The 27469-nt window shown below is 36.7% G+C and overlaps 1 long non-coding RNA gene across 2 annotated transcripts in view; it reads right to left on the reverse strand.

Annotated features, from left to right (window-relative positions):
• Positions 1 to 211: 211 nt before the first annotated feature.
• The window catches only part of LOC123608745, a 149419-nt gene continuing 122161 nt past the window's right edge, over positions 212 to 27469 (reverse strand). Inside the window, exons 5-7 of one of the 2 annotated variants that reach the window (XR_006717415.1) lie at positions 5368 to 5621; positions 1960 to 2060; positions 212 to 860 (exon numbers count right to left, since the gene is read on the reverse strand). This is a non-coding gene — a long non-coding RNA (uncharacterized LOC123608745). The remainder of the gene's footprint in view (positions 861 to 1959; positions 2061 to 5367; positions 5622 to 27469) is intronic. The other variant, XR_006717416.1, reaches the window with a different exon arrangement.

The raw sequence follows: 27469 nt of genomic DNA on the forward strand, positions 1-27469 counted from the left end.
TAATTTCATTAGACAGTCTGAAAATATGTGTGGATATTCCTTATAATAGAAATATGAACAAAGCCTTGGAAGCAGGATAAGTTAAATAAACATGCCTGATTGAGGGGTGATGGGTGATGGGAGGGAGGGGAAAGTGGGTGATGGGGACTGAGGAAGGCACCTGTTGGGATGAGCACTGGGTGTTGTATGGAAACCAATTTGACAATAAATTTCATATATTTAAATAAATAAATAAATAAATAAATAAATAAATAAACAAACATGACTGATTATACTGGTATGTCCATGAAAAATAACATTAGATAAAGCATTCGAGTGTTGAAATAAAAGCTCAGAATATAGAGTGCTTGACACTTACACTGACAAATATAGACTAAGCTGGTTGGTTTCAAATGATTCATACTGCAGTGTGACATAAAGTCAGTGAAAATTTATAAGCAGACGTACAGTGTGAGGAAAGCCACAATGCACCTTTCTCAAACTCTAGATCATGAAAAAATGGAAGCAAGCGTCATAGTATCTTATGCACCGTCATGGTCCACTGCAATGCATTGTAATGATTAGGATCTCCCTTTAGCTGACAAGAAGGGCGTGATGTAGTGGCTTGAAGTGTCTGGGCTCTGGACAAGGACTGCTCACATTCAACACAGCTTTCTCACTACCAACTGTGTGGCCTTGGGAAGGTCAGTTCTTTCCCTTCACCTCCGTTTCCTCTCATGGAAGACAGGAATAACAACATCTTACTTATAAGATCATGTGATGATTACATGAGTATCTCCAAATTACTCCTCTGTTGTGGGGTAGTCAGAGAAAGTGGTTTTCATCATGGAGAAAAGTCAGAGAACATGACTGGAGGCATCCTAGAGATAGAAAGAATATTGAGTATTTGGTAACTCACTCTCAGTAGCCAGGTACTCTGAAACAAAGAAACAAAAATCCTTGTACAGCAGACACTGCTTTGGGAGCTCCATGTCTAAAACAAGCTGGTCGTAGTGGTAACTCAGACCGTATCATATTTTAAGCAGTCTGACAAGCTTCCTTGAGGATAGAACTAACTTGGGGGAAACTGAAAAATTCTTTCTGGATAGAAAATTCAATTTTGCCTTTCTAGTCTTTTTCCCCTTCATCACACCTAAAGAGGACTTTAAAAATTTTTTGGAACACCTTTAACAATGGGTATGTAGCCATCAGTCAACAAGAAAACAAATCCAAGTCCCAGAAACTGGCAGGGCCATCAGTTCCTACAACACACAGTTTCATAAAAAAGAGCAAAAAGATTATTTTTCAAGGTTAAGCCTCCCTCCGGGATTGCCAGTTTCTGCCATAATAAAAAATATTAAGCCCCAAATCAGTAGCCAGACCTAAAACTCAGGATTTTAATTATGCAAACTATAATTACTTCAAGTACAAAATACTATTTTTAGGGTTTATGAGCTTAGAAGCACAAGGAAACATTTGCGTGACCATTTGGCTATTCGTTACATTTGTCAACATATGTTATTTATTTTAGTAAATGATGATGTTTGCTAATGATCACTCTGCATCTGAACACTGCATCAAATGGGTTCCCTAAATCTATGTCCCAAATTAGACTAGCGTCAAACATTTGTTTTTTGTAGTTTTCGTTGAATAAAATTTGGGTACATGATCAAAAACATTTGCAGAATACTTCACAAAATATTCCCTTTTGGAGATTCACAGAGCACTTTCATATATTAAAGTGCTTGGGATGCCCTTCAATAAAGAAGTTTGCTTACTTTTATTTAACTCAGCAGTTCTAAAATATATTTCATCATAGAAACTCTGTTTTTCTATAATGCTAATTTACATCACTAAAAGCAGTGGTTGAAGTAATACTCTGAAAAACGTTGCTTTAAGGCCAGCTACATTTTGCTGTAGTGCAACCTGGGTTCAAAATCATAAGACATTTGAGTCTGATGAGCCCTTCTCGATACATACCTTTGCTATGGGATTGTGATGCACCTTTGTCTGGCCTTCATCCAAGAAAACAAATGGCTCCAGATTCACATTCCATGCCCATCTTGGAAATCAGAAGTTCTCTGTAGAGGATATTCAGTAAGTTGTATAGTCAGAACATCTGATCTGCTTCAGGATTTCTAGTCTGGATGATCTAATTACGACTAACTAAAATCTTAATAGTTCCATTAGTTACTTGACAAAACACCTCAATCCATCCGATTCCCTTATTAAATTACCTAGTAAAACTATTTCCCTAGCAAGTTATATGCAATGACCAAAAAAATTGAAAGCTCATCTTCCATCTTCAGATTTGTGAACTTTGAAAGAAAAAAATACACTAATCCTGAATTCAGTACAAAGCACATTGACAACAAGTTCGATTAAGCAAAATTCTTGATCCTTTAAGCCCTTTTCTTCCCATCACCCCAATAATCTCCAGCCTCAAATGTCTTTCAGATATGATCTTATTCACTGTAGTGAGACAGGGAAAACTGAGAGAAACTGAGAGGTAGAAATAGTTCCACCAACTGAAGCAGGGCAGGTAATTAGCAGACCCAAGTTTTAGATGATAAAAGAAAGTTCATTCCAGTAACTAAAGCACTATGTGATTTCCACAGGTTGGGGCAACAGACAAGAAATGATAGTCCAGGAACAGACAAATAATTAGAAGAGGGCAGAGGAAGGCGTGAATACTTCTCTATATGTGAAAGAGAGTACTCAAATAGGAAGGCACAGAAGTCCGGAGCAGATGTCTGGAAGAGGAGAGTGAAGGACAGATGGTTGGGGTTCCCTTAACCTGAGAGAAGTCTTGTGAAAGAATAGACTTGTACTATATGGAGTCTGGAGCTGCATGGCATCAGGGACTTCGGAGAAGACTGGACCAAAGGAAAAACTCAGAAACTCAGTGGTCAGAATGGATCCACCAAAGGTGAGACCACCAAAGGTGAGACCACCATAGAGTCTTTGGCAGCACCTTAAGAGACCTGCTTCAATTTTGATAAGTCTCTGAGGTTACAGAGATGATGCTCTAGATGATCCTATACAAGAAAAGGAAGCCAGAAACTCTATATTTCCTAAAATCTCCTAGTTTAGCAATCTAGTCAAGTAATTTATCTTTTGACTTGTAAATTCATTTATAGGGCAAACATTTATTCCAGCAAAGCTATAGACAAATATTGATGTGATTTGGAGAACTACATTGTCACCTAGTCTCTTCAGATGAGCTCTTTCTCAAAGAAATGAAATGTTTTTAACTGTTTACTCCTGGAGAAGAATTAACTCTTCTGGAGATAATTTTTTTTTATTTTTTTTTAATGTTTATTTATTTTTAAGAGAGAGAGAGATGGGGGAAGGAGCAGAGAGAGGAGACACAGAATCCGAAGCAAGCTCCAGGCTCTGAGCTGACAGCACAGAACCTGATGCGGGGCTCAAACCCTCGAACCATGAGATCACCACCTGAGCCGAAGTTGGACTCTTAACAAACTGAGCCACCCAGGCACTCCTGCTGGAGATAACTTTTTACTCAAATAGCCATGTAAGAGATATGCAAAAAAAGTGTTTATCAAAAGCAAAATAATCAGGGTGCCTGAGTGGCCTAGTCGGTTAAGCATCCGACTTCAGGTCATGCTGTGGTCTCACAGTTCATGGGTTGGAGCCCTGTATAGGGCTCTCTGCTGTCAGCACAGAGCCTTCTTCAGATTCTCTGTCTCCCATTCTCTCTACCCCTCTCCTGCTTGCACTCTCTCTCAAATATAAACACTTTTTTAAAAAGCAAGATAATCTACAATATTTACCAAATTTTTCCATTATAAAATTGACGTAATTTTTATTCTCCTCATTAAATATAATTTAAGAGAGCCATTTGTTTTTAATATTTACCTTCAAATTAAGCAAAGAGATAATATAAAAGTAACTGTTTTCCTCACTTCAGGAGTAGAAAAAACTAAACAGCATCCATATAACAATGATTATTTTAATGTAAAAACACTCAACTGTCTTTTCCATGTGTATGACTACAAGTATACAGATACAGGTTAGTGTTGACTTCTTAATTCAGCCTTTAAGAACTGTGTTTCTATTTTTAAATTCTAAAAATCTTTATAGCTTATAAGGTGGCTATCCAAATCTGTTTTCTAATATGGTCAATCTTCAGATTATATCTTCAATTAGATCTAGAAATAAAAATGCTAAGATACCTCTTACCCAGTGTCTTGAAAACTGTAGAATCGATATTTAGATTCTTCAGTGAATGAAACTATAACAATATAATTTTCAATAAGTCTGAAACTTAAAATCCCCCAGTTTTGGCACCCTAAACCTTCAATAGTAACTTAATAACAGGAACTATGAAAGTGAAAATCTTTATTCTTCTAAAATGTAACAGTACAAGTGGCTCAGTCGATTAAGCTTCCAACTTCAGCTAAAGTCATGATCTCACGGTTCATGGGTTCGAGCCCCACATTGGGCTCTTTGCTGACAGCTCAGAGCCTGAAGCTTGCTTTGGACTCTGTGTCTCTCTCTTTCTGTTTCTCCTCCCCTGCTCACTCTCTGTCTCTTTGTCTCTCTGTCTTAGAGATAAATAAATATTAAAAATAATTGAAAATAAATTAATTAAATCTAGCAGCACATTTTATGTTATGTTACAGTATTTTATGATTATAGTATTTTATGTGACAGTATGTATTTCAGGTAGATTATTCAGAAAACTTCATATAGCTTTTTGCAATTAATCAGCTGTAGATTCCTAAATACTAGATGGTTTCATAAAGGATACTCTCCTTATAGCCACTATAAATTGGTGGCAAAATTATTTCCAGTTTGGCCTCAATTCATGTGACTTAATGCACAAAATTTGCTTTACAGTCCAAATATTTCATTTGTTTCAGTTAAAATTCTCTAACCAGATCCTTATGAGCCATATCATTACGTATTTATTAATTAAATTTAAATGCAAAATACAAAATGCACCATTTCATTAAAATATATTTAGGAAGCACATTAATAATCTCTGTTGACACTATCTTTAGTTTTGTTATTAAAGCTATTTTTTGACTTCCAACTTTTAAACACGATGCATATGTGTATCATGTCTCTAAGGCTCTAAATAAAAGCTAAGTTCTTTTTAAGCTACTATTCATCAAATATAGTTAAAATAAATCCCAAGTTTGTATTGATGTATTGATCTATACCTTTGAAATAGGAGAATTTGGGGATTTTATCAAGGTTTTTTTTTTTTTTTTTGCAATAAAATGTGAGATATTTTAATTGAAATTGAGATATTTCTGGGAAAAAAAAATGCTGATGAGATAAATCAAGAGGAGCTAAAGTAAGCCAAAAAGAAAAACTGCAAACATTCTGAAGTGTGGTTCTGAGAACTCAGTGCCAAACCTCTTGAGAGTAGGACCAGGAACGGGAAAGCCCATGGGAACTTCAGCAACGCTCCTCCGATGTGAGTGTGTCTTCTTTGAGAACGGACGCCTGCATATATGTCATGATGCAGGGATCTGTGTTTCCGTATGCTCATCTGTACGTGTACGTATCTGTGTTGTATGTGAGGAGGCAGGGAGGTCCTTTTCTTTCTCTTGGCTTCATGCTTCATTCTTCTCTCTGGGCAGAGAGGATTGTAGGGCACTTCAGTGCACCTGGCGGGAGAAAACTTCATTTACTGGCTGTTTCCTACAGCCTACTGGCAGGTGCGTGCCCAGAGATAAAAACTAATCCATCTGAGCCTAGTTCCCTAGAAAGGCTACTATATTAAAAACAACGCCGTAACAGTCCCTCCAAATCTCTTAACAAATCCCATAGTGACCCTCATAGGTCTTACTCCAAAGTAAATCCTGTGGTCAGGATTTATCTGATAATAATGCCAATAACAAATAATTGTTGATAAATTAGTATTAAATATATTAATCCTATTAATTATACTGATATAGAATTCCCAATAATTTTAATAATGTGATTATTGATTATAATTATTAATTATGATGATTAATAATCAATGAAATAATAACACATGTATATTGACGGTTTTAAATAATCCAGGCAATATTAAGTACAGTTGATTCTTGAACAAGTGGAGGTTAGAAACACTGACCCCTTGATCCATGCAATATAACTTTTGACTCCCCTAAACCTTAACTACTGTTGACCAGAAGCCTTATTGATAAAGCAATATATTACACTATATATTCTTACAATAAAGTAAGCTAGAGAAAAAAAATGTCATTAAGAAAATTATAAGGAAGGGGCACCTGGGTGGCTCAGTAAGTGTCTGACTCTTGGTTTCAGCTTAGTCATGTTCTCATGGTTTCTGAGTTTGAGCCCTGCTTCAGGCTCTGCACTGACAGTGTGGAACCTGCTTGGGATTCTCTGTCTCTCTGTCTCTCTCTCTATCTCACTGCCCCTCCCTGTTTGCTCTGTCTTTTCTCTCTCAAAACTAAATGAATACTAAAAAAAAAAAAAAAAAAAAAAAAAAGAAAAAGAAAAAGAAAATCATAAGGAAGAGAAATTACATTTACAGGATTGTATTGTTAAAAACCCATGTTATGTGTAAGTGGACCCCCGTAGTTCAAGTCCTTGTTATTCAAGACTCACTGTACTTCACATGTATTCTTTAATCCTTACAACACTCTACAGTTCCACCATTACCTCCTTTTTTCCCAGCCAAAAAATTGGGACACTCACCCAAGTTTACACAGTTAGAAAATGGTAAAGTGGGAATCGGAGGCCAGGCCATCTACTGCCAGGACCTCAATGTTTAACCACTAAGGTCTACGGTTTAGAAACAATAGGTTCAATGAGATTGGAACAATAATTGATTGATTTTTGTTATAGGATTTCTTACTACTTTTAATATGTTGCTGTGAATTATGAATTCCCCAGAGCAAGATATACCATAAAGTTTCAACAGTTTATTTAACTATCAACTTTCTATTTTCGTGGGTTACCTAAAAACATTGGCACAACATTCTTTGGGAAATGTTGCTATAACTTGATTTTACTCTGGGTCAGTAAAACAATACACAAGAAACAATTGAACCACAAGGAAAATTGAACAAAAATTAAGTTTATTTATTTTCAGTTTAATTTCAATTGGTTATAGGATTCTCTTCTTATAAATTCTAAAATTGAGGTAAGTGTCAACATGGATAGACAAGATCGAATTGTGTGCATACAATCAATGTCCTTAAATTATTTTTAAAAATAATCAACAGTAAAGAAAGAGAGCAGCTTATTATCAGACAAATAAATGGAAGTAAAATGGTACCTAGTACGTAGTCCATGTATGGGACATAATGTTCCAAGAATTAATATGTGCAAAGAAATAGGAACTTAGGAAGGGTATAATTTAGTTAAATCCTTTGGTGATAAATATATGATGATTCCAAAACAGAAGCTAAGGAAGTAGTTCCTTTCTAGAAGTAGTATCTGGAAGACAATTACTATCCCGTCTTACAAAACAGTGATTTATTCATTCAACAAACATTTACTTAGTGCCTACCAGATGCAGGGACCTGTCCTTTATTTCTAGAAGACAATAGATGGATAAGACACAAATTCTTCCCTCATATTTTTCATGATTTATCTGATCACTCATACATGCAGGGGAGGAACCACATTCAAAGTGAGGGGGGAAATGCACATGAGAAGGTGAAGAAAGGCCCCAGAAAAGGAATGGCATTTAAACTGGACACGGCAAGTGTTAGGAAGTTAGAAAGGACTATGTGCTGAGAAAAGGGAATAGAATGCCCTCCCCATGAGAAGTACAGAGAAGAAAAAAAAAAAAAAAAAAAACAAAACAATTCTGTTTAATTCTAGCCTTGTGTCTGTGAGGGAGGAATAAGCAACGAGACATTCAGGGTTTGCAGAAACCAGGCTAGAGCCCTACGCTGGGGCAGAGTCCTAGGAGCAGAGAGTGCATGCAACGTGATGGTTCTACGCATGTCCGGTGGAGCCTGCGACCCCACCTCCAGATTTCGGTCAGCAGTGGCTCTTCACCAGCAGCAGTTTTGCTCCCCAGGGGACGTTTGGTAATAACTGGAGACATTTTTAATCGTCATAATTATTTGACCATTGTATTTGGTATTATAAGAATTTAAAAGATTTAAAGTAATACTACATTTAACATTTCAGACAGTGACTTTACAGCGGCAACACTGCTTATTGACATTTAAAGGGAAATATATTGTCAGTGGACTAAATATTTCAGAAAAACTCTTCTGATAAACATAACCAGAAAGATAGATGATGGAGTGCCTGGGTGGATCAGTCGCATAAATGTCCGACTTCAGCTCAGTCACGATCTCACAGTTCGTGAGTTTGAGCCCCGCATTGGGCTCTGTGCTGACAACTCAGAGTCTGGAGCTTGCTTCAGATTCTGTCTCCCTCTCTCTCTGCCCTTCCGTCACTTATGTTCTCTCTCTCTCAAAACTAAATAAACATTAAAAGAATTTTTTTAAACTGATGGATGAAATATAAAAATCATTTTCCTAAATTTACCAAATAGGTAGGTGGTAAGGAATTAAAATGCCACTGGAAAGGATGGGACCCAGAGATTTTAACATGGCAATTTGGAACATTTTGTCAGGATCATTATCCAATCATAAGCTGGTCATCACCAAAAGCTGAGCTACTTTTTGTTTTGTGCATTTTTAGCCTCATTACAAGTCTTGGATGACAGATCTCTCTGCCTCCAGGACCTGTGAAGTATGCAATCCGGCTAAACTCCACTGTCTGCTTTGAGTTGGGATCCAAAGAGCCACAGGATTAAGACGAAAGAAGGAACCCAGACTACAGCCCAGGTCTTCTGTGTACACAAGAAAACTTCAAACACAAATCTCAGTGTCAAGTTATGCAGACAAATAACGAACCCAGAGACCAGCAGAAGCACTAGAATCTTCTTTAAAGGAAGATAGTCATCCTGAGCTGTCAATTATTTCTATAAGTAATTTTCCTGATACGATACCTGTTACACAAAAATAAATAGACAAATGAGAAGATTAATCATAGATGAAAAGCAAGCAAAACCACTTCTAAAAAGTCAACAAGAATGGATACAAAAGACCCCTGAGTTGAGGACACAGAGAGACAATTGATAGTCTGAGAGCAGAGTACCAAATAGGAGAGAACTGTGGAGGGAGAGACAGAGAGATAGGGAGACAGAGACAAACAGACCAAGTGATCCAAGGATCTGCAGAGGGACCCCTGTAAATATTCAGCTGAGTGTGGGTCAAAATATTCATGTAAGGAAATTACCCTGAGACCAGAGAAAAACAACCTAGAAGGATTAGAGGAAACAATCCTTAGAAATAATATAAGGCTGGGACTAGTTAACTTTCCTGCACCTGCAAGAAAGAAGAGAAACTTTGAAATTCACAGGATTTAGGGTAGAGTATTCACAATGTAGTGCCTCAGTAGGGGAAGTTAGTCCTTGATTCAAGGCTGCTCTGATTCTAACACAGCTCAAAAGCAAGCCTTGACAGAATAACTGTTTCTAAGTAACTGTATCCAAAAGAAAGCTCAAGAATATTTGTAAGAATAAAAAATATCTATTATCCAACAGGATAAAGTATACAATATCTGACACCCAACCAAAAGTTAAATCTAAATTAAACAGAAGAAAGTAGATAATAACACTAAGAGCAGAAAATAAAGGAATAAAAAATAGAAAACTTTAGATAATTTTATAAAGAAAATTTAGATAAAAATCAATGAAATCAAAACTGGGTCGTTGGAGATGACCAATAAAACAGAAAAATTTCTGGCTAGATTGAGTGTGGAAAAAACACATAAATTACCAACATCATAAATAAGAAAAGTAACCTGACTACAGAATCTGCAGGCACTAACAGGTTAATGAGAGAATACTATGAACAACCATATGCCAGGAAATTTGACAACTTGTGTGAAATGCACAGGTTTTTAAAAGGCAAGAACAAACACAACTCCTTCAAAAATAAAGAACCTGAATAAGCTAATAACTGTTTTCAAAAATTGAATTCGTAGTTAAAAGCCTTTGGGGCACTTGGGTGGCTCAGTTGGTTAAGCATCCGACTCCAGCTCAGGTCATGATCTCACGGTCGATGAGTTTGAGCCCCGCGTCGGGCTCTGTGTGGACAGCTCAGAGCCTGGAGCCTGGTTTCACTTCTGTGTTTCTGTCCCTCTCTACCCCTCCCCTGCTTGTGCTCGGTCTCTCTCTCAAAAATGAATAAACATTTAAAAACAAACAAACAAATAAATAAATAAATAAATACCTTTCCACAAATAAATCTCTAGACTTCGATGACTTATTAGTAAATTCTGCCAAATATGTAAGGGAAAAAAATGCTGATTTTACACAAATTCTTTCAGAAGTTGAAGAGGGTATGGGGCCCCTCGATGGCTCAGGCGATTAAGCATCCAATCTCTTGGTTTTGGCTCAGGTCATGATCTCACAGTTCATGAGTTCAAGCCCCACTTTGGGCCTGTGCTGACAGAGCAGAGCCTGCTTGGGATTCTCTCTCTCTCTCTCTCTCTCTCTCTCTTTCTCTCTCTCTCTCTCTCTCTCTTTACCCCACCCTACCTCCCCACTAGCTCACTCTATCTCTCTCAATATAAATAAATAAACATTAAAAAAAAGTTGAAGAGGGTATGTATGTTCTTTTTCTTGATTGTGGTGATGGCTATAAGTCAAACTTACAAAATTTTAGGCTGTAAATATAAGCAGTTTGTTGTATGTCCATTATATCTCAAAAGCCTATTTTTAAAAGGTTTAAAAAACCATGTCCCAGTAAATAAGCAACAGACCATTTCCATAGGAGAATGCCCAGCATTTAGAAAGAAATGCAAACAAAAGCAATATTGAAATATTGTTTTGTACCTTTCACCAATCTTGAAAATAAAAAGATTGAATAAAAGCTTGTGATGAGACAAGTCTATTTACATACTGCTGGTGAAATTCAAAACTTTTCACCCATTATGAAAAGTAGTATGGTGATATATATTAACTGTCATAGCTTTCTTTCTTGTGTGCTTGCTTTTTCTTTTTAAAGAAATATTTATCCAATAATCTTCACCATCATTGTGTGTTCTTAGAAAACGATTTCACATAGAGAAAGAGCTGTCTTGACCAAGATGTTTTCTTCAAGACATATAATAAGGAAAAATAATAATTCAAATACCAAAGAGTAGGAGAGGTTTCATAAACCATGATGTTGATATGTTATGAAATTCGCTGTGATTGGAAAAAAAAAAAGTAAATGACAACAAGTGAAAACACAGATGTCAAAATTATGTATATGTTATTGTTGTAACTATTTTTAAAGGTTTATCTACTAATGAGCAAGACAACAAAGTCTGGATGTAATACATCAAAATAAAAATAGTATTCTTATGATGGGAACAATATTGGTGATTAAAAAATTTTTAATATCAGGGCGCCTGGGTAGCTCAGCTGGTTAAGCATCCAACTTCAGCTCAGGTCATGATCTCACAGTTCGTGACTTCGAGCCCCACATTGGGCTCTGTACTGACAGCTCAGAGCCTGGAGCCTGCTTCAAATTCTGTGTCTCCCTCTCTCTCTGCACCTTCCCATCTAATGCCCTGTCTCTCTCTCTCTGTCTCGCTCTCAAAAATAAGTAAACATTTTTTTTTTTTTTTTTAGTATTTTGTAACATTTGTTTTAATAGAAAAAAAAAACACACTTGATCTAAATGTAGGTTCTCTTTTGGTAAAATTGGTAATTCTTTGAAAAAGTTTTCTTTTGAGGATGACTAATTTGCACTAATTCATCTATATATTTTTTTCCTCTTAATTTCATCAGGGATCTGAAGTACAGACTACAGCCATAGCACAGTGGGAAGCCCTGAAATAGAGGGTAATCTCATTACCATGACATTTATCAGCTGAGCTAAGTGGCCATGAATATGAATGCAACAAAGAGATTGTGACAGAGGAAGTTTCTGCCATGATGGCTGCTTTCTGTTCTGTGCACAAAAAATACTAAGATTTATGAAAAAGTAATAAAGCAATAACAATGAAATTCCTTGCACAGTTAAAAATCCCAGAAATTTGCACATTTGCATCCAGCATCTTGATCAATTGATCCTTCTTGGAACCATAGATCTTTGTATGTAGCTGTTTCCAACAGAATATTGTTTGACAAAAAAAAGAGCCTTAAGATGCAGCTTTTTATTTTTTCATTTCTCTCTCATCTCTCTCTCAATCTCAAAATGAAGGAAATGTTTTCCCAGCTTCTTCATCTGCACTCACAGCAGCAGCACTAAATACCTTAACTTTGGAGAAAAGAGTTGTTTCTGAAAACCATTACTTCTGCATATTACTAAAAATTTCCCTTTAACTGCATGAATGCTTGTTTCTGCATGCTTCAAACACATTTGCACACTAGAAAAAAATCACTCAGAAACAATTTCCACTTGCCCATTTTTATATTTGCCAATCACCTGTAACCAAACTTGCATTACAGAAACACATATCCATATCACTTTAGCTTTCCTATTAGGTTATTCATCTCAACGTGCTGCTCCACAATGCATTAGAAAGAAGTCTATGGAACCTTTTGCAGACTTCAGACAAGTTGCTTAAATCTCCCCATTTGTAAATTTAGAAATGTTTAGTACCTAACAGAATTGCTATGAGACTATGTGTTTATAGTGTTTGGCATAATAACATATTTATTATTGCTATCATTCACTTCTGTAGACAAAAAAAATGGATTTCCAGGTAAACAAACCTATCTGAGCTAACTGGGCTGTTTTTAAGATTAACAAATCGGATATGATTGTGTTTTCATTGCGTCATGAAGTTTAAGTTTTGTTATCAACATTATTAAATTTGCATTTGTTAGAAATATAATGTTAAACAAAAATAGTTGTTTCCAGTACTTGAAAAAGTTGACCTCTGAGGGGAATGTATAGACTCTAAACTTACGTTAACATTAGTGTTCATCTACTAGTCTGTGACACAAAGCTACCGTTCACAAATCATTATTAATGAACTGAAGACCTAATCTGAGAATAGAAATAACTTAAAAAGCATCTATTAATTCAATTTAGAGTCAAGAATAGAATCTTTTCTACACATAAAATCTAACGAGAATCTTGATTCATTATTAGAATACTTTGATGCCAAATATATTTCACAAAGTAAGCATCAAAAGTTACCATGGAACATTCAAGTAAAGAAAAAAATTAACACATAACATAAAATACCAAATGGTCAGATTAAAACAGAAATAGATATTCACTGTTTCATAATGCCAAGAAATATTCTCAACCACCTGGTTCAGTTCCTTCCTTTAACAAATAAGAGTTCAGAGAAGTCTAAAGAGTTCAGAGAAGAGACTTTCTCAAGGTTACATAGGCCCTGGTTGGCATAATCAGTACTAACTTGTCTCTTAATTTCTACTATTGTGTTTATTCATCTTCTATATCATGCTTTTATATCAGGTCAAATATGAGGCACAAAATGGAACATGCTATAGACATAGACACCATTGTCAAGGCCAAATGTTAGCTATAAGCCAAAGCACAGAAGCTATTTCAAAAAGGACTTTTTTTTTTCCATTAGTTAAAAAATCAGTTGGGGCGCCTGGGTGGCTCAGTCAGTGAAGTGTCCAATTCTTGATATCAGCTCAGGCCATGATCTCACCGTCATGAACTGGAGCCCCAAGTCAGGTTCCATGCTGAGCGTGAAGCCTGCTGGGAATTCTCTCTTTATCCTTCTCTCTGTCCCTCCCCTGCTCCTACTCATGCTTGTTCTCTCACCTTTCTCTTTCTCTCTCTCTCAAAATAAATAAACTTAAAAAAAATCAGTTATATTCATGGTAGGCAATAACAAATAACAAATTAAAATCTCATAGTACATGTTGACTGCCGTATCCTTCTTGTCCTTCAAGCCAAGTTTAACTGAAATTTCCATATAACTGTGATGAGAAGAATAACACCTTAAATGATTTTTTTTTAATTTTAATGTTTATTTTTGAGAGAGAGAGAGAGAGACAGAGTATTGTGGGGGAGGAGCAGAGAGAGAGGGAGACACAGAATCTGAAGCAGGCTCCAGGCTCTGAACTGTCAGCACAGAGCCTGACACAGGGCTCGAACTCACAAACTGTAAGATCATGACCTAAGCCGAAGTCAGACACTTAACTGACTGAGCCACCCAAGCGCCCCATAAATTATTTTTTAAAATAAATTTGCCTTTTCAGTGAAAACTACTAATTAATTTATCCATTCATTTTCCATGTCCTGGTCATTAATTAGCATTAGGTCTTATCTTTGTATTATATATGAAAAGTATGGGTAAAGCTATAATCTTATTTAATTAGGAAATATTCATTTAATTCTTAACTAAAATAATCTTCCATAGAACCTGAAAAATAAGTAATAAACTCAAAACATTAATCCAATTATCTCCTCTTTTAGAGCTAGAAGAGATATAGAGATTATTGAGTTCCAGTATTTAATTTACTAATGAAGAAACTATGACCCAGAGATTATTCACAGCTGTAGGGCTATTATGGCAAGCACAGAAATAGAGTTCTTATGACTTGCTTCTTCCTTCCGGAGATGGTTCAATATATTTTAACATATGCAACTGAAAATTTAGAGCCCCAGGACTGGGTTCTCAAGTTACTAACTGCATAACCCTTCACCCTGAATAATTTTACTGATAATATTTTCAAAAGGAAATATTTGAATCTTACTCGAGAAAGCTTAATAAATAAAATAGGATCTTAGATACTCGCAGAGCCAGCTTATCTCGGCCTCTACGTTAAACCACATTTACTGAATTTGCTGATAGGTGTCCCAAGGCGGGTCCATCCTAGAAGAACAAACCTGACTACTGAAACCAAACAAGGGATGATAATAAAAATGTGAGGATAAGTGAAAATAATTATTTTAAGGAGAAGCTTAATGTGTAAAAGGTAGAAGTGCCCATTTTTTAGAAAGAGTATTATATTGTGAGGCAGGTGTTTACCATGGATTACAGAGAAACTCAAGGAGCAGAATTTACTAGAGACAAAAAAAAAATTAATCACAGACAGAAGGAGAATTTTCTTTCATGCATATACTTAGCCTGGAGGTTCTGGTGGGAAAGAGAAATGAGGATAAAAAGACATCTTTAATAAAAGATAAGGAAAGTCACTTTTTACACAAACACCAGATGGCAAAATCAGTAAGCATGGGGTTTTCCATACACCCGGGGTTCCCGGCACCATAGGTAGGACAAGATGAGAAAATAAAATCTTCTATAAATGCCTTAGGTTATACACACACACACACACACACACACACACACACACACACATACACGAGTGGGGGGGGGGGGCATGGATGGAAAGACAAACGTGCATACACTCACTTCCCAAAGGACAGAAGGCAGTTCCCTAGAATAATCTTGTTACTAGAACTCCGAACAGATTCCCCACCCACCTTCTAATCCAGTTTCCTTTATTCCATTTCACCTCTCATAAACTAGTACAAGATTTTAAAAATTTGGGGCGCCTGGGTGGCGCAGTCGGTTAAGCGTCCGACTTCAGCCAGGTCACGATCTCACGGTCTGTGAGTTCGAGCCCCGCGTCAGGCACTGGGCTGATGGCTCAGAGCCTGGAGCCTGTTTCCGATTCTGTGTCTCCCTCTCTCTCTGCCCCTCCCCCGTTCATACTCTGTCTCTCTCTGTCCCAAAAATAAATAAACGTTGAAAAAAAAAATTTTAAAAATAAAAAAAAAAATAAAAATTTGTCTATGTGCTCAGAGCCTAGTGAAAACCTATAGATATCACAACATTAAAAAAAAGGCAATAAATGTCATTAATGAATCAGAATGAAGGAATAGTTATCAATGCCGACAGATATTTCTCTGTCCATCATGGTTTTTTAACTTCAAAAAACAACAAAAGTTAATATCATAATTCAAAGATCACTGGACTGGGAATAACTGGAAAAAATTATGTTTTCCCATATATAAATAGGGGATTATTTTTTTAAGTTGATTTATTTTGAGAGGTGGTGGAAGGGCAGAGAGAGAGGGAGAGAGAATCCCAAGCACTGCACTCACAGTGCAGAGCCTGATGTGGGGCTTGAAGTCAGGAACTGTGAGACCATGACCTAGGCCAAAACCAAGAGCCAGCCACTTACCCGACTGAGCCAACAGGTGCCCCAATAGTGAGTTATTTTATTGTTTGTATGTTTGTGTGTTTGTTTGCTTGTTTGTTTTAAGAAAGAGAGAGAGAGAGAGAGAGAGAGCAAGCAGGAGAGAGGCAGAGAAAGAGGGAGACAGAGAATCCCAAGCAGGCTCTGCAGTGCATTGCACTGGTGGAGCCCCACACAGGGTTCGAACACAGGAACTGTGAGATCGTGACCTAAGCCAAAACCAAGAGTCAGATGCTCAACCGACTGAGTCATCCAGGCACCCTTATTTTAAAAGTTTAATTTGGGGATGCCTGAGTAGCTCAGTTAGTTAAGCATCCAACTTTGGCCCAGGTCAAGAGTTCACAATTTGTGAGTTCAAGCCCTGTATTGGGCTCTACATTGGTCATACAGAGCTTGCTTGGGATTCTCTCTCTCTCTGCTCCTCCCTCACCTGCATTCTCTCTCTCTCAAAATAAATAAACTTTAAAAAAATTCTCTCTCTCTCTCTCCCTCTACCCCTCTCCTCCACTGATGTTCTCTCTCTAAAAAAATGAAATAAAAATAAAAACAAATAAAAAAACACTTAAGTTTAATTACAACATTAGCCTAGAATTAATAAATATGTTTTTTTGGCCAGATGTTCATTCATATTATAACAAATTATAATGCATGTACTTATGAGCTATCTTCACATGCAGGCGACTGGATAAACAACCCAGATGTATACACATCCTGGGGTCGTGAACTGCTCTAGGATATGAAAACTACATTTTCTTGGCTCAGGATGGCCCAGGACAGAGTTTCATCAGAAGAAATGCCTTCATGGGGTGCCGGGGTGACTCAGTTAAGAATCCAACTTCGGATCACGTGGTTCGTGGGTTCAGGCCCACGTCAGGCTCTGTGCTGACAGCTCAGAGCCTGGAGCCTGCTTCGGATTCTGTGTGTCCCTTTCTCTCTGCCCCTCCCCGGCTCTCTCTCTCTCTCTCTCTCTCTTTCAAAAATAAACATTAAAATAATAACAAAGAGAGAAGAAAAAATGCTTTCATATCCTGTCATTATGTATCACTGAAAATGCAAAGCACTTCCTAATCTTATATGCTTTTGGAAATAGCCCTGGATAGTAAATCCAAACAACTCATTTTCAGATGAAGAAACTGAGGACTTGAACTAGAAGATGTGTGTGGACCCCACAAGTCAGCCACAACAACCAAAGATTAAACAGCCTCTTAACTATCCTACGTTGCTTATGTACTAATACACAATACCTCATTCAATGACTCACGTTATTGCGTATGTGGTTGTTTCTCCAATCATATTTGATCTAGCAACCTTGAGATTTTACACCACTTAAGTTTTATTACTTAGAGTTTACATCTAATTTATCTCCACAAATACATTGGAATAGAATAAATGTAGTACAATCAGTAATCAGGTGGCTTTAAGACTGCCTTTTAATTAGACCTGTGGTAATATGTCTAACAAATGTATCACTGTGCAATCAAATTAATGTATACAACAAATTCTAAAGTGTCTCATCTACCATTGGAAGACTCTAGATACAATGCATACCAAGCAGGATCAAAGTGCAGATTTTCTGCAATGAGTATTTTTTTTTTTTTCTCCTTAGGGAGTTAGTCACTAACTCGAGTTACATGCATGTTCTTCTTATTGTATGAGTAACTCAAAGCCACAGTATGACCCAGGATTTCCCATGTAGACCTTGAATTGTGACTTCTGCTAGTAATATCTTGCCTAGTCCACAGCTTTTCTGTTATTAAAAATCCTCATGGGCTTATTCATGAGCTATCTCAAAGGGCTTCTTTGTCAGCTACATTAGCCCACCTGACAGAGATGATGATAGAAGTTGGCAGAAAGAGAAAATTGATCAATGGCTCCTTGTCCAAGAGACTCCAATAGAGAGACAAAAGCACCCAGTAGATTAATCTTCTGTAAGCACATGAGGCTTCATAAACCTTCAAAAAGCAGGGTCATATAGGGAATGAGCAGGTCTGTCTTCAACTCTCAAATACATGTGCAATTTGCCTTTCCATTCCTCTCAAAGGCATCTTTAGGGAAATGGAGTTTTTGCTTGTGTCTTTCATCATAAGCTAATAACTTAGTTCTGGTCTTCAAATACTCTTTACCCCAAAATGTTTAAGACATCATACTCTGTCAGCTACTAAAGCATTTTGATTGTTGGTTTCTTCAAAGTGTATCTTGGGCTGCATTTTCTTGAATTAGTCAGATAAAAGTATCATTGTCCTGTATTGAATTTTAGTGATTATTATCAGGTTTCATTAACTTCAATATAGAATGAGACATTTATATTGAATCTAGAATATTATTTAAATTATGGTATTACTATTACCATTACTATTACTCGTCTGTATCTAAAACTATCACTTAATAGTATGCATACCATATGGCACACCATGCCGGGGTTTCGTTTACATTATCCTACTTAATACTAAAAAAAAAAAAAAAAAAAAAATCCTATGGTGACTATTTTAGCCTTCATTTTCCAGATGTAGAAACTGAGCTTAAGGGGCGCCTGGGTGGCGCAGTCGGTTAAGCGTCCGACTTCAGCCAGGTCACGATCTCGCGGTCCGTGAGTTCGAGCCCCGTGTCGGGCTCTGGGCTGATGGCTCAGAGCCTGGAGCCTGTTTCCGATTCTGTGTCTCCCTCTCTCTCTGCCCCTCCCCCGTTCATGCTCTGTCTCTCTCTGTCCCAAAAATAAATAAACGTTGAAAAAAAAATTAAAAAAAAAAAAAAAGAAACTGAGCTTAAAAGGCTGAGTTGCTTAAAGATAACCTGGTTAATTCACTGTCAGAGCAGAACTCAGCTTTATCTGATTCCAATACCCCATCTATGCAGCAGTACTGATATTCTCCACACTTGTTTGGAAGTGCCTTATATTAGGATTTGAGGGCTCTGTTTTTCCACTTTACTCAATTATAAATTCAACGACTATTTTCCGATACGCCTGAATGCCAGGCAAGATGTAGAGACTTGGAACACGATGAAGAGGAAGACAGACTTGATTCCCAACCTCACAGTTTGCGAACCCATAATCACACCAATAAATAGAAGTCTCCAACAGAGACAAGTGCTATGAAGAGGAGAGTTTCAGGAAGATAGGTATTTGCAACACCTGAAGGAGTTTGGGTTGGGGGGAGGGGGGAAAAGGCATTTTCAAGGAACAGAAAAAGGCTCAGTGACCAAGGCTTCACTGGGGCAAGGTGTGGCTGAGTGAAAGCACCTATGGGAACAGGTACCAGAAGGACACTGCTGTGGGGAGTAAATGACATCCTGCTAGGAATCAGGGACTATTAGATTGCTCACATTAACGTGCACAATTAACTCTTACAACCGTGTGTAGAAGGATGAATGATTAGCCTCCTCTTACCCATGTGTAAATGGAAATTATATGACTACCCAGGAACACAGCCAGGAAGCAAAAGGGTAAAGGGTTGCATGTGAGCATGCCACCCCTGAAAGCAAGCACATTTTCACATTACGCTGCCTGGTGATTGCCAACGAGGTGGGCTGCTTCAGAAAAACACACACAGTGATCATCAGCTAAAACTACAAGGCTGATTAAGAACTGTTTCATGACAGAGTTCCATTGACACACCTCTTAGAAGCCAAAGGATGAGAAAGGAATCTCTCAAAAGTAAAAATCATTTTTAAAATTATCAGTGACAGGGGCACCTGGGTGGTTCAGTTAGTTGAGCGCCCGACTTCTGCTCAGGTCATGATCTCACAATTGACGAGTTCAAGCCCTGCATCAGGCTCTGTGCTGACAGCTCGGAGCCTGGAGCCTGCTTCAGATTCTGACTCCCTTGCTCTCTGCCCCTCCCCACTCATGCTCTATGTCTGTCTCAAAAATAAATATAAACATTTTTTTAAGAAATTTAAATTATCAGTGACCTGAAATAATGCTTGTATGTGAATTACAACAAAAAAACATCAATCCTTGCCCGTTCCCCTTTCTCCATGCTAACCTCCAATTCAATGCACACCTTGGCAAGGATTCATTCTAATCACCTCAGTCTCAGGGAATACTGACAGTTGCATGGTGTTTCTCCCAGATTGCTGCAGACTAAAACCTAAACACATACAAAGTAATTGTGTCAATAAGGATGAATGTAGCTGCAAATGTCTCCCAGTGTGGTAGGGCAGTTGTGTAGCTGCTGAAATACATTCATTTCTCCTTATAATTGAATTAGGAAATTACAATTAGGAGATGGTTAATATATTCTAAAACTAAAATAAAAATGCTTACACAAGACCCATATCCTAAACGCACATAAGATTCCTGGTCAGGAATCCTGTGCTTGTTTTTGCAATGCTCTTTTAGAGCCCAGCAGAGGAGTGTGGAGATCATGACCCAAGCTGCTTCAAACTCATCAGTTTCCTCTCCAGCAGGCCGCTGAGCCTCAAGATCAGTGCTATGCTGAAATAACCTTCCCTCCTTCCTATAGTCTTTTTTGAAAGCCTTCCTCATTCTTCCAGGTCCAGTGTAAATAATGGATATTTTAGAGTTTCCCAGATGTCCTACTCAGAATCATTTGTCCTCCTTATACTCCCTTAGGACCTTTTTCTTTTTCTTTTTTTTTTTTAATTTTTTTTTCAACGTTTATTTATTTTTGGGACAGAGAGAGACAGAGCATGAATGGGGGAGGGGCAGAGAGAGAGGGAGACACAGAATCGGAAACAGGCTCCAGGCTCTGAGCCATCAGCCCAGAGCCTGACGCGGGGCTCGAACTCCCGGACCGCGAGATCATGACCTAGCTGAAGTCGGACACTTAACCGACTGCGCCACCCAGGCGCCCCCCTTAGGACCTTTTTCTACCTCTACTATTATACCTATTCCAGCATGACATATTAGAAACATGACCTCTCTCCTCTCCTTACTATATGATAAGTTCCTGAAAGTCATGGATGATAAATTTCTTCTCCCCTTGTCCCTGCCAAGCACAAGATGGTGTACAAAGGCTGTATTAGTTGACTTGTAGACTCTCCTTACCTTAAGGATCTAAGTCTATACAGACACTTACTTGCTTTCATTTTATAATTATTTACCATATCTGCATGACTTTTGGAGATATGTACTATAATTAAAACTATACTCAGGATAGCTAATTTTTTATTGCCTTCATAAGTGCAATGCATAATGCATTTAGTTCACTCTACGCTCTGAATATCTATATACAAAAAGCATGCAAAACACTAGTAAAATCCAAGTGGCCTACTCTGTAGATTATGGGCACCTCCACATGTTCTTACGTCTGCTCCTGCCTCTGGACAGTGAACTGACTAATGTTGCTTGATTAATTATGGAATCGAGATCAGGAATCAAACAACTCTCCAGAAGCACTTGGAGTACAAAACAATGTAATTTCTAACAGAATTCTATCTAAATATAGCAGAGCCAACAGGAACTCTGGAAATTGTGAGACAGCCCTTTTGTTTTGTGGATAATACAATAGAAGCCAGAGGAACTAGGAGAACTGCTGAATATGCATTCAACGATGAAATCAGCATTTCTGATTCCCACCCTGCTGATCTCCAAGGTCTGATATTTATATAATATAAAATGTTGCCTTTAATAAGAAGAGGGTTCCACAATTCTGGAATATTTGGTCTAAATTTTTATTTTTTTTTTTTATTTTTTTTTTTTTTTAATTTTTTTTTTTTTCAACATTTATTTATTTTTGGGACAGAGAGAGACAGAGCATGAACGGGGGAGGGGCAGAGAGAGAGGGAGACACAGATCGGAAACAGGCTCCAGGTTCTGAGCCATCAGCCCAGAGCCTGACGCGGGGCTCGAACTCCCAGACCGCGGACCGCGAGATCGTGACCTGGCTGAAGTCGGACGCTTAACCGACTGCGCCACCCAGGCGCCCCTAAATTTTTATTTTTAAAGCAACTTTGTTGAGGTATAATTTATGTGCCATATCTCATCTCTGTTTTAATTGTATATTTCTATGAGTTTTGAAAATGTGGGCAGCTCTGTGACCATCATAAGAAGATATAGAGCATTTCCCTCTCACCTGAGCATTTCCTCAGGCCTATTTTCAGCCCATCTCCACTCCACCTGCTGGGCTCAGGCAACCACCCATGTGCTTTTTGCTGTTGTTAGAACAGTTCTGCTTGTTTTAGAATTCCATGCAAATGGAAACATTTGTTATGCAGTCTTTTTTGTCTGTCTTTTTTAACTTAGCATAATTTTAGATTCATCAATGTTGTTGCTTCTATCAGTAGCTGATTTTTTTGTTAAATTAACACAATTCCAGGCTTCCTTTGGAATTCACCAGATTTTGCATTTTTTCTCTTATTTTGAAGTTTATTTATTTATTTTGAGAGAGAGAGAAAGAGCAGAGTAGGGGCAAAGACAGAGGGAGAGAGAGAATCCCAAGCAGGTTCTGTGCTGTCAGCATGGAGCCCAACACAGGGCTCAAATCCATAAACCCTGAGATCATGACCTGAGCCAAAATCAAGAGTTGGATGCTTAACCAACTGAGCCACCCGGGCACCCCCAAATTTTTCATTTGTATGAATTGATCACTACAGTAAATTCAAGGGTATGATACATAAACTGCACTGGTTTGGTAAAGAGTGTAGCTTTGGGGTGAGAAAAATATAATTTGGACTGGTACTGATTCTTATTTTAACTCATACTGGCTATGCATGACCTCAGAGACTTTATTCATTCCCCTGAGCTTTACATTTCTCATCTGTGAAGAATTGATAGTAATCCACATCTCAGGGTTAATTTTCAGATACACATAGTGCATGTACCTGTTTAACTCATAGTAACAACTCAGTAAATGGAAGCTAAATAAAACTAGAAAATAAATAGGAGAAAATACAGAACGTTATTTATATAAACTTCACGTAAGACACAAAGAATCCACAAAAGATAAAACTAACAGAGTTGAAAGTATCAACTAATTAATTCAACAAATACTTATTGAATGATCACTTTGTGCTAGGAATCCATACTAGGAATTCAGTGTTGCCTCAACAAAACTTACACTCTCTCTCTATATATGTATACACGTCAGGTGGAGATAAATACAATAAAGAAAATTAAAGCAGAATAAGAGAACAATGGTAGAGAATGCTATACTATATTGGATAAATAAGAAAAGCTTCTATGAGGTGATATTTGCATGCTGAATAGATGTCTGAATTAATTGAGCAACCAAGTCATGATTTGGATGGAAAGCATTCAAATTCAAGAGAGAGTAGATAAAAATGTCACAAGGCTGGTATGAGATTAGTATGTTAGAGGAAAATCAGTGTCCATGGGGCTGAAGTAGCAACAAAGGGTAAAAATTGTAGGAAGTGAGATGGGGAAGTAGCCAAAGAATTGCCACAAAGATTGGAGAAGTGTGGACTCGGAAGAAAAATTTAGTAGTGATATAAGGAGATAGGCTGATATTAAAATCATCATCATCAACAACAAAAGCACACAAACTACAGAATCTGCCCAAAATAGAAAGAAGATATTAGAATTATCCAGTACTAAATATAAAAAAAAATGATGTGTACCAACAAATACAGGAGAGGATTAAATGCATGATGAAGGAAGAAAAATCTATCAAAATTGACAGGTAGATTTGAAAACAAAACAAAACAAATACAACTATGAGACACAAATATACAAATAAAAGTAATGTTATGGGTTAACACAGAATACAAAGAACTGGAAATAAATTGCAAAATAGATCCAGCAAAATTACAATGCAGGCAACAAAAAGATAAACAAATAGAAAATGTGAAAGAAGAATGAGGAGGTCTAATGTAAGACTTATTGGAATGCCAGAAGGAGATAATGGAAAGAAATAGTAATTGAGAATTTTCCAAAACTGAAGGAAGAGTGTAATTTGCAAATTCAGAAACTTGAATGAAACCTAAGCAAGGGAAATCTCAAAGAAATCCACACCAAGTTAAGTCATAATGAAAATGCAAAACAAAAGACAAAGAGAAGGTATCAAAAACAGCTACCAATTTTTAAAAATATTTCTTTATTTTGGGGAGAGCACAAGCAGGGGAGAAGCAGAGAGCCGGGGACAGAGGATCCAAAGTGGGCTCTGTGCTGACAGACTGACAACAATAAGCCTGATGTGGGGCTCAAACTCAGGAACCCTGAGATCATGACCTGAGCCAAAGTCAGACGCTCAACCAACTGAGGCACTCAGGTGCCCCCAGTTACAAATAGCTACAACAAAATTTAGAAAAATGTTATTTCAAGATATGAGAGAAACTAATTGTCAAACTAGAATTTTGTATTTGGTAAACAATCTTTCAACAGTAAAATTGAAATATAGATATTTTCAAAACCCCCAAAAAGATAGTTTACTATAACTGGTTCACAAAAAGGGGTTCTAAGGCATCTACTTAAGAAAGAAAGAAAATGATCAAGAAAAAATGTCCAGGATTAAACAAAAATGATGAACAAAGGAAAATGGCAACTCAGGCAATAAAGTTATCAAGCATTGACTGTATTATAAAAATTATAATGCCATTGGTATGATTGTATAAATATAAATAACAAGGACAAATAAAATGTAGGAACAAGAACACATATATATATATACATATATATATGTATATATATATATATATACACACACACATATATATACATATACATTAAGAGACATTAAAACATAACAAGAGTACCATGAAAAATTTTAAGTCAATACATTTGAAAATTTAGGTGAAAAGAAGAAATTCACCTTAAATATAATTTACAATATTGTCTTAAAACAAAAATAGAATTGTCTTAGTAAGAAACTGAATCAGTTAAAAATCTCTCCACAAGGAAAACATCAGACTAAATAATTTTATAGTCAAGTTCTACCAATTCTTTGAGAAGTAGATTATTCTAATTTACATAAAATCTAATGAAGTTAGAAGAAGGAATACTCTGATTCATTAGAGGGAATACTCCTGGACTCATTTCAAGAAACTGGCACAAAAAGAAGGAGGAGGAGAAGGGGAGGGGAAAAATGGGGAGGGGAAGGAGGGGGAGGAGGGGTGAGGGGAAGGGGAAGGGGGAAGAGGAGGAGGAGGAGGAGGAGGAGGAGAAGGAGGAGGAGGAGGAGAAGGAGAAGGTATCATCTTAATTCCAAAAGCAAATAAGGACAGTATGAGAAAGAGCTACTACAGATCAAAATTTCTCATGACTCCAGATGTAAAAAATAGAAATAAATCTTAAAATCAAAGATATATTTACAAAATAATTAACATGTTTGTTTCATCCCAACAATAAAAGAGTAAGAAGTCAAATAATTTTTTGCCATATTAATAAAGGGGGAAAATAAATGATCATCTCGATAAATGTAGGAAAACATCATTAAAATTCAAATATGTTTATAATGTAAGATGAAAATAAAGTTTTAGAGAATAGGAAAATAAGAAACTTCCTTTTTCTGATGTTATCTAGAAAAACAGCATATTTACCATATTTCAAAATTAAAAATTGAAAACATTTCCTTTAAAACTAGGTCTCCCATCATTACAAACTATGGTCCCCTATCAGAGTTTCATAGTGCAACTATGAAAAAAGATACAAACTTTGGAAATAAAGATCTATCATTATTTGTAAGTAATATGATTTTCTGTGTAGAAAACCCTCAAAATATTAAAAGGCAAATTATTGGATTTAATAAGACAGTAATATTTGCTGAGTATAAGATTATGTAAAAGGACAGTTAAATTTTATGAACCAGGAAGATTAGAAAATACAATATTCTAGGAATAAGTCTACCAAAAGATTACAAAATTTTGTGAAGAATAATACAAAATTTATTTTAAAAGGCCTAAAGGGAGAAATATAACATTTTATGGATAGTAAGTCAACATTCAATGTCATTTCAACAACAACAAAAAAAAAAACAAATGGGTTTTTTCATGGTACATGACAAGCTGATTCTAAAGTTTATGTGGAAGAATGAAGAGCCAAGATTAGCCAAGACCCTAGAAAGAACAACCAGAATAGGAGACATACTTATCACATATCCAAGTTTTCAAAACTATTAGGAAGCTATAATAATTAAGATACACTGTTTCTGGCACAGGAAAAGACAACTGAAACAAAAAAAACCAAGTAGAGAACCCAGACATGTTTGCCAAATGATGGAGATGGCATTGAAAATTAGGAGGGAAAATATGACATACTCAAGAAATTATATAAGCTGATGATTACATGTCTACTGACTGAATATTTCCCCCCATAATCATCTACCTTAGAGAAACTCTTATTATGTATATCAAGAGGTATGTAAAAGTATACTTATGGAATAATTGTTTCTAACAAAAGATACAAATGGATGGATGGATGGATGGATGGATAAATGAATGAATAAAAAAAGCAAAGTGTCCATTGACACAATGTATAGATGGATTGTGGCATGTTCTTACAGGGGAATAATAAATAGCAGTTAAAGAATAATTTGTAGGGACACACCTGGGTGGCTCAGTCTATTAAAGCGTCCGACTTCTGCTCGGGTCATGATCTCATGTTTGTGAGTTCGAGCACAGTGTCAGACTGTCTCCATCTCTCTCTACCTCTCCCCTGCAAGTGCTCTCTCTCTCTCTCTCAAGAATAAATAAACATTAAAAAAAATTTAAATAATAATTTACAGCTATATATACCAATATTAAAGAACCTCACAGTATCATTTCAAATAAACAAGTATAATATCAGACAAATAAGAAACATATTGTTTAGCAGTGCATATATATGTGGCAAAACCTTTAAGAAAGTGAGAGAATTATTGACACAAAATTCAGAATAGTGGTTGTTTCTGGAGGACAAAAGGTGATGTAGACAAGAGGGACACACAGAAGCCTTCAAATATGTTGCTAATATTTTATTTCTTAGGCTAGTTGGTGGATATATGTGTGTTTAATTTATTATTGTTCTATAAAATGTACATACAGTACACATAAAAATATGAATTCTATAATATTTTATTTAGTGTTTTATAGTTAAAAGTAACAAAAATAAATGTCTCACCTTGGCTGAGCTGTGGAAAATGGACTGCATGAGGGAAAGAGCATAAGCAGGGATACCAGTAGTCTAGACAGAAAAGGATGATGTCTACAGAAAGGATGGAAGAGGTGATGGCAGCAAGAAAAGATTAATTTGGGGAAAGATATAAAGGTCAAGCCAACAAGAGTTTCTGGTGAGAGATGGAATATTAAAAGAGGAATCAACAATGGCATTGAGGTATTTGGCTTCAGTTAACAGTGGAAGTTTATGTTACTGAGATGGGAAATATTAGGTGACAGTTTATTTAAAATTCCAATGATAAATGACTGTATAAAAAAGGTTAAAAGATA

Source organism: Leopardus geoffroyi, chromosome B2 (genome assembly GCF_018350155.1).
Source record: "Leopardus geoffroyi isolate Oge1 chromosome B2, O.geoffroyi_Oge1_pat1.0, whole genome shotgun sequence".
NCBI lineage: Eukaryota > Metazoa > Chordata > Mammalia > Carnivora > Felidae > Leopardus > Leopardus geoffroyi.